The sequence below is a fragment of the Homarus americanus genome, unplaced genomic scaffold, assembly GCF_018991925.1.
Source record: "Homarus americanus isolate GMGI-L3 unplaced genomic scaffold, GMGI_Hamer_2.0 scaffold46197, whole genome shotgun sequence".
Classification (NCBI taxonomy): Eukaryota; Metazoa; Arthropoda; class Malacostraca; order Decapoda; family Nephropidae; genus Homarus; species Homarus americanus.
The window spans coordinates 7213032-7219031 of record NW_024723050.1 but is presented as its reverse complement, the minus strand read 5'-3'; the positions used below and the strand labels follow the sequence as shown (position 1 = coordinate 7219031).

The 6000-nt window shown below is 49.1% G+C and overlaps 1 protein-coding gene across 1 annotated transcript in view; it reads right to left on the bottom strand.

The window, feature by feature from the left end:
• The window catches only part of LOC121863321, a 76873-nt gene that overhangs the window by 41211 nt on the left and 29662 nt on the right, over window positions 1-6000 (bottom strand). Inside the window, exon 2 of the mRNA XM_042361941.1 lies at window positions 4325-4676. The gene's annotated coding sequence lies outside the window, so the exon portion shown is untranslated. The remainder of the gene's footprint in view (window positions 1-4324; window positions 4677-6000) is intronic.

The window sequence follows — 6000 nt, the reverse complement described above, 5'->3', positions numbered from 1 at the left end:
AGGTGGAGAGATAAAGGAGGAGGGAGACAAAGGTGAGGGAATGGAGATTGTGTCATGTGGGGAAGGTGAATGAGGGAAAGGTGGAGACAAAGGTGAGGTAAGGTGGAGACAAAGGAGGGAAGGTGAGACAAGAGGGAAGGTGGAGACAAAGGTGAGGTAAGGTGGAGACAAAGGTGAGGGAGGGTGGAGACAAAGGGAGAGGGAATGAAAGGTGAGGTAAGGTGGAGACAGTGAGGGAAGGTGACATGTGAGGTAAGGTGAGACAAGGTGAGGGAAGGAGACAAGAGGTGGAGACAAAGGGAGGTAAGGTGGAGACAAAGGGAGGTAAGGAGACAAAGGTGGGAAGGTGAGACAAAGGTGAGGTGGGAGACAAAGGGGGTGGGACAGAGAAGGTGGAGACAAAGGTGAGGTGACAGAGGTGAGGGAGGTGGAGACAGAGGAGGTAAGGTGGAGACAAAGGTGAGGGAAGGTGGAGACAAGAGGAGGTAATGGTGGAAGGAGGTAAGGTGGAGAAAAAGGTGAGGGAGGTGGAGACAAGGAGGTAAGGAGACAAGAGGAAGGTGGGAGGCTGGGTGGGAGGTAAGGACAAGTGTGAGGCACAGGAGACAAAGGTGAGGTAAGGAGGACAAAGGGGTGTGCAGGAGGGGTAAGGTGGGAGACAAAGGAGGTAAGGTGGAGACAAAGGTGAGGTATGTGAGACAAAGGAGTAAGGTGGAGACAAAGGAGGTAAGGTGGAGACAAAGGTGAGGGGTAAGGTGGAGACAAAGGTGAGGGTGGGTGGAGACAAGAGGTAAGGTGAGACAAAGGTGAGGTAAGGTGGAGACAAAGGTGAGGTGGTTGAGGAGACAAAGGTGAGGTAAGGTGGAGACAAAGGTGGAGGTAAGGGAGACAGGTGAGGTAAGGTGGAGACAAAGGTGAGGTGGAAGGTGGAGACAAAGGTGAGGTAAGGAGACAAAGGTGAGGTAAGTGGAGACAAAGGTGAGGTAAGGTGGAGACAAAGTAGGTAAGGTAGGAGACAAAGGTGAGGTAAGGTGGAGACAGGTGAGGTAAGGTGGAGACAAAGGAGGTAAGGTGGAGACAAAGGAGGTAAGGTGACAGGTGGGTGAGGTAAGGAGACAGGTGGGTGAGGTAAGGTGACAAAGGTGAGGTAGGAGACAAAGGAGGTATAGACAAAGGTGAGTGGAAGGGAGAGACAAAGGAGGTAAGGTGGACAAAGGTGAGGGGAAGGTGGAGACAAAGGGTGGAGGGAAGGAGACAGTGAGGGTGTGAGATAAAGGAGGTAAGGTGGAGATAAAGGAGGGGTAAAGGGGAGAATGTAAGGTAGGAGGTAAGGTGGAGACAAAGGTGTGGTAAGGAGATAAGTGAGGTAAGGTGGAGACAAAGGTAGAGAAGGTGAGACAATGGTGAGGGAAGGTGGGAGACAAAGGAGGGAAGGTGAGACGTGAGGTAAGGTGAAGGACAGAGGTAAGGTGGAGACAAAGGTGAGGTAAGGTGGAGACAAAGGAGAGGATAAGGAGGAAGGTGGAGACAGAGGGAAGGTGGAGACAAAGGAGGGAAGGTGGAGACAAAGGTGAGGTAAGGAGGGACAAAGGTGAGGGTAAGGTGGAGACAAAGGTGAGTAAGGTGGACATGGGTGAGGGAAGGTGGAGAAGGAGGAGGAGAGAGACAAAGGTGTGGTGGTGGAGAGGGTCAGAGGTGAAGGTGGAGACAAAGGTGAGGGAAGGGTGGGACAAGGTGAGGTAAGGTGGAGATACAGAGTGAGGAAGGTGGGGTGGAGAGAAGGGTGGGAAGGTGGAGACAAAGGTGAGGGAAGGTGGAGACAAAGGTAGGTAAGTGTGGAGACAAAGGTGAGGTGGAAGGTGAGACAAAAGTGAGGGAAGGTGGAGACAAAGGTGAGGGAAGTAAGACAATGGTGAGGGGGAAGGTGGAGACAAAGGTGAGGTAAGGTGGAATGGAAGAGGAGGGAAGGTGGAGACAAGGTGAGGGTAGTGGAGACAGAGGGGATAAGGTGGAGACAAAGGTGAGGGAGAGACAAAGGTGAGGGAAGGAGACAAAGGTGAGGGAAGGTGGAGACAAAGGTAGAGGGAAGGTGGAGACAAAGGGGAGGTAAGGTGGAGACAAAGGTGAGGAAGGAGACAAAAGTGGAGGGAAGGTGGAGACAAAGGTGAGGGAAGGTGGACAAAGGGAGGGGGTGGAGATCACAGGAGGTAAGGTGAAGGGGAGAGAAGGTGTGGAGACAAAGGTGAGGGAAGGTGGACAGAGGGTGGTGGAGACAAAGGTGAGGGAAGGTGGAACAAAGGAGGGGAAGGTGGAGCAAAGTGAGGGGTAAGGTGGAGACAAAGGTGAGGGAAGGTGGAGACAAAGGTGAGGAAGGTGAGACAAAGGTGAGGGGAAGGTGGAGACAAAGGTGAGGGAAGGTGGGATACAAGGAGGGAAGGTGGAGACAAAGGTGAGGTAAGGTGGAGACAAAGGTGAGGGAAGGTGGAGATAAAGGTGAGGGGGTGGACAAGTGGGTAAGGTGGAGACAAAGGAGGGAAGGTGGAGACAAAGTGAGGTAAGGTGGAGACAAAGGTGAGGGAAGGAGACAAAGGTGGAGGTAAGGTGGAGACGAAGGTGAGGGGGAGGTGGAGACAAAGGTGAGGTAAGGTGGAGACAAAGAGGGAAGGTGGAAGAAAAAGGTGAGGTGGGAAGGTGGACAAAAAGGAGGGTGGAAAAGAGGGTGTGACAGGTGAGGGAAGGGAGACAAAAGGTGAGGAAGGTGAGATATAGGTGAGGGAAGAGACAAAGGTGAGGGTGGGTGGAGACAAAGGTGAGGGAAGTGAGATAAAGGTGAGGGAAGGTGGGAAGAAAAGGTGAGGGAAGGGGTGGAGATAAAGGTGGGAGGGAAGGTGAGACAAAGGTGAGGTAAGGTGGGAGACAAAGGTGAGGTAAGGTGGAGATAAAGGAGGGGAAGGTGGAGACAAAGGTGAGGGTGGGTGGAGACAAAGGTGAGGGGGTGGAGACAAAGGTGAGGGAAGGTGGAGACAAAGGAGGGAAGGTGGAGACAAAGGTGAGGGAAGGTGGAGACAAAGGTGAGGGAAGGTGAGACAAAGGTGAGGTAAGGTGGAGATGGAGAAAGAGGAAGGTGGAGACAAAGGTGGAGGTAAGGTGGAGACAAAGGTGAGGTAAGGTGGAGACAAAGGTGAGGGAAGGTGGAGACAAAGGTGAGGGGAAGGGTGGAGACAAAGGTGAGGGGAAGGTGGAGATAAAGGTGAGGTAAGGTGAGACAAAGGTGAGGAAGAGTGGAGACAAAGGTGGAGGGAAGGTGGAGACAAGGTGAGGTGGGTGGAGACAAAGGTGAGGGAAGGTGGATAAAGGTGAGGGATGGGTGGAGACAAAGGTGAGGTAAGGTGGAGACAAAGGTGAGGTAAGGTGGAGACAAAGGTGGAGGGAAGGTGGAGACAAAGGAGGGAAGTGGAGACAAAGGTGGGGAGGTAAGGTGAGAGACAGGAGGGAAGGTGGAGATAAAGGTGGAGGTAAGGAGAATAAAGGGGTGAGGGAAGGTGGAGACAAAGGTGAGGGGAGGGAAGTGAGGAGTGGAGACAAAGGTAGAGGTGGAGACAAAAGGTGAGGGGTGGAGACAAAGGTGAGGGAAGGTGGAGACAAAGGTGAGGGAAGGTGGAGACAAAGGTGAGGTAAGGTGGAGACAAAGGTGAGGGAAGGTGGAGATAAGGTGAGGTAAGGTGGAGACAGAGGGAAGGTGGAGACAAAGGTGAGGGAAGGTGGAGATAAAGGTGAGGTAAGATGGAGACAAAGGTGAGGTAAGGTGGAGATAATAGGAGGTAAGGTGGAGACAAAGGTGAGGGAAGGTGGAGACAAAGGTGAGGGAAGGTGGAGACAAAGGTGAGGAAGGTGGAGACAAAGGTGAGGTAGGTGGAGATATAGGGTGAGGGAAGGTGGAGACAAAGGTGAGGGAAGGTGGAGACAAAGGTGAGGGAAGGTGGAGATAAAGGTGAGGGGAAGGTGGAGAAGGTGAGGGAAGGTGGAGATAAAGGTGAGGGATGGAGACAAAGGTGAGGAAGGTGGAGACAAAGGGGTGAGGTAAGGTGGGAGATAAAGGTGAGGGAAGGTGGAGACAAAGGTGTGGTAAGGTGGAGACAAAGGTGAGGTAAGGTGGAGACAAAGGTGAGGGAAGGTGGAGACAAAGGTGAGGGAAGGTGGAGATAAAGGTGAGGTAAGGTGGAGACAAAGGTGAGGTAAGGTGGAGACAAAGGTGAGGGAAGGTGGAGACAAAGGTGAGGGAAGGTGGAGATAAAGGTGAGGTAAGGTGAGCACTGATGTTTACCTGAAGACATGGTAGTCTGGGAGGGTGATGGAGAGGAAGAGCAACATCCAGGAACAGCCAGTCAAGGTCAGAAGGAACATCTGGATGGAGGCGTTCCGTCCCATGGTGTCCCTGTCTCGCCTGTCACTCGCAGTTTCACCTGTCTCGTTGTCTCGCTGTCAATCTTCACTGTTTTACCTATCTCTCTGTCACCTTTTGCCGTTTCACCTGTCTCCCGCTGTCTCACCTGTTTCGTTAACTTACCCTTCTCACTGCCTCACCCACAGTCATCCACTTGCACTAGCCCGTCCTGCACGGCGCGACATACGACCATCATAGGTGAGTGTTGGGGGACCGCCAGGCCAGGTGTGCTCTGTGGGAACACAAAGTCGAACAGGCAATTAACACGGGCGCCTTACACCCACCTACGTCAGCTGTCAAACACATCGTTAGAATTCATCCTGGCTCAGTTAGGGGTGGAGGTGAGATGTAAGAATCGGGTGGTAGTTTGTTTGTATTCATTGTCTTCTAATGGTAAATTGTCTGTTTGTATTTAAAAGTTGTGCATCTGCAATCGTGATTCATCTGTAATTATGGAATACAGAGTATGTGTCTTTGTAATAATGAGTCGGCTGAAATCTGAATTGGATGGGGTGATAAACATACGTAGCGAGACTGACGGTGCAAGAATATTCAGGCAGGGTTGTGGTCCTACCTTGTCCAGTACTACATACTGTATATTACTCTGTATATTACTAGTATTTTTTAATTTCTAAATAATGCAATGAATATAAACTTAAAAAAATAATAGTGTTTACATGTTGAGCTTTATAGAACTTTTGTATTAGTAGGTAAAAAAGTTGTGTATTTCCTGTGATTCTTTGCATGGTTTCCTTTATAACTAAAACAAGTGATCGCGGGCACCTTCGTGCCCAGTGAAAGTTTGAACGCTCGTGCTTGGCTAGCGTACAGCGAATGAGGGTGAGCCAAGTCCATAGACTTGCAAGGTTAATTAGGGTGCGCCAAGTCCGTAGACTTGCATCGTTTTCCATCGTAAATAAAATGTTTAATTAATGCCTTCCTAAAGAAACCATCGACATGGGACCAGGATTGTTCCACTCTACGAATTTTTTGTCGATTGTTCACCAAGTTTGATGAAAAACGATTGGGCCGTTTCAGCTGCCCAGAACAGACAGACAGACACAAGCCTAGTCTTATAGTATATATATATATATATATATATATATATATATATATATATATATATATATATATATATATATATATATATATATATATATATATATATATATATATCATGTAGATCCACAATGAAAACGTGGATTCGTTCCATTGCACAGAAACTTGGGTAAACTTCCGTGTTTGTTGATCGTTGTTTTAATAGGGCTAAAATAACCTTTCATTCCTCTCAAACAAGGCAAATTCCTACACTTAAGAATATTTTGACTCTGCCCTATCGTAATGAATTTGTCCCGTTAGTTCGGTCCCTCAAACTACTAAATATTAATGTTGTTTTCAAGTAAGACTCAACCATTACCAATATGTTAATAAGAAATAGCCCAAGTTTGAAGGTAAATGGAAGTGTTAATTGTATTCCATGTAGCAAATGTAATGGTAATTATGTAGGACAGACAGGAAAAACACTGCAGCTCAGAATCAGACAACATAAGTACAAT